Source organism: Elephantulus edwardii, unplaced genomic scaffold, assembly GCF_000299155.1.
Source record: "Elephantulus edwardii isolate Elephantulus edwardi_28Jun2011 unplaced genomic scaffold, EleEdw1.0 scaffold00444, whole genome shotgun sequence".
NCBI classification, from domain to species: Eukaryota; Metazoa; Chordata; class Mammalia; order Macroscelidea; family Macroscelididae; genus Elephantulus; species Elephantulus edwardii.
In genome coordinates this window covers 425,719-427,824 of record NW_006400194.1, presented here as the reverse complement: position 1 = coordinate 427,824, position 2,106 = coordinate 425,719, and positions in this window count along the sequence as shown.

The window sequence follows — 2,106 nt, the reverse complement described above, 5'->3', positions numbered from 1 at the left end:
AGCTGCAGGGGTGTGTCCCAATTCAAGTCTACTCCCACCGCCCACTGCGTCTGCGCACGGCCCTTGGCCTGTCCCAAAGTTCAGAGCTGGCGGGGGGAGGGGGCGGGAGCCGGGTCAGGGGGAGCAATGCGATACCTGAAGATGGGGGTCGTGCGTCACAGCTGCAGGGGTGTGTCCCGATTCCAGAAATGACAATCTCTTCAACAAATGATACTGGCAAAACTGGACTGCTACCTGCAGAAAGCTGAATAGGATGCATACCTCTCACCATACACAAAAATCAACTCAAGGTAGATCAGAGACCTAGGGGTAAAGCCCTAAACCATAAAGACCATAAGAGAAAAAATAGGAACAAGCTTAGAAAGCCTAGCTCATAGTAGAAAAAGGCTGACAAATACATCCAGAAACACACAATCAGGATAGCATAAAATTGATGAATATGACGTTCTAAAGAGTAAATCCTTGTGCATATTAAAAACATTTTCCAACAGAGTGACAAAAAGACCTGCAGACTCGGAAAAAAACATTTGGCAATACCATTTTAGACAAGAGTATTATATCAAAAGTTTACAGAATCCCACAGACCACAAAAAAAGACTGAGAAGCAATTACAAAATGGGCAAAATACATGGAAAAATTCACAGAGGAAAATATTTTGATGGTCAACAAACATACGAAGAAATGGTAAAAAAAAAAAAGAAATGGTCAAAATCATTGGGAATAAGAGAAGCAAATAAAAAAAAAAACCCCACAATGCAAAGTTTAACATGACAGCAAGTAATAAATTTTGAAGAAGATGTGGATAGAAAGTCTTATGCACTATTGGTGAGATTGTAAAATGTTACAACCACTCTGGAAGGCAGTTTGGCATTTCCTCAAGAAGCTGAACATTAAAATGCCAAAAATCCCAGATATTCCACTTCTTACAGTATGCCCCTAGAAAAATGGGAAATAAGACACAAACAGAGATTTTTATACCAGTGTTAAAAGCAGCATTACTCACTATCTCAAGAAGATGGAAACAACACAAATGTCCAACCACAAGTGAATGGATTGAGAAATTGTAGTACACTCAGCATGCAGAAGCAATGATTTTGAAAATTACTATGTAACTTGGGCGGGGGGGACGGGACTGGAGAGCATTATTCTAAGTGAACTAGCTCAATCCCATAAGGACAAATGCTGCCCTGTATGTGCTCACCAAGTTGTGTCAAGAAATCTGGAGAACAACCACGTGGACAACTGACTGGAAGAGATCTATATTCGTTCCCATTCCAAAGAAGGGTGACTCAACTTAGTGCGGAAACTACAGAACAATACCATTGATTTCACATGCAAGCAAGATTCTACTGAAGATTATTCAAAAACGTCTGGAACAGCACATCAGAGGAGAACTGCCGGAAGTCCAGGCTGGGTTTAGAAGGGGGTTTTCATCCTGACGTCTATTTCACCCAAAATTAGTTTTGTCACTCCTGATTTTTTTGTAGATGCCTTTTGCTTGGTTTATGACTTTTCAATCTTTATTATTTAGTATTTTTCCTTGTTTCTTAGATGTGTCTCTTGTAGACAATATATTCATAGGCGTTTTTATTTATTCATTCTGCTACTCTTTTTCTCTTAGTTGGTGCATTTAAGCAATTCACATTAAGGGTGATTATTGATAGGCTGGGTTTTATTGTTGCCATTTTGCTACGTTCTTTTCTCTGTTTCTGGTTATTCGGAGATTGAAGTTCAGCTTCTTTCCATTAACCCACCTAAGTTCCCTTGTTGTTGATTAGTTTAGTCCATCATTTATTTTCTTTTGGCATCTCTTTGTTAAGGGCTTCCTTTAGAATTCTTTTGTAAAGTTAGTCTTGTTTTCACAAATTCCTTATGTTGCTGCTTGTCTGCAAATGACCTTATTTTTCCTTCCTGTTTGATGGATGTGCTGACTGGAACAGCACATCAACAGAGAACTACCAGAAGTCCAGGCTGGTTTCAGAAGGGGTCGTGGTACTAGGGATACTGTACTTGATGTTAGATGGATCTTGGCTGAAAGCAGGGAATACCAGAGGAATGTCTATCTGTGCTTCATTGACTATGCAAAGGCATTTGACTGTGTAGATA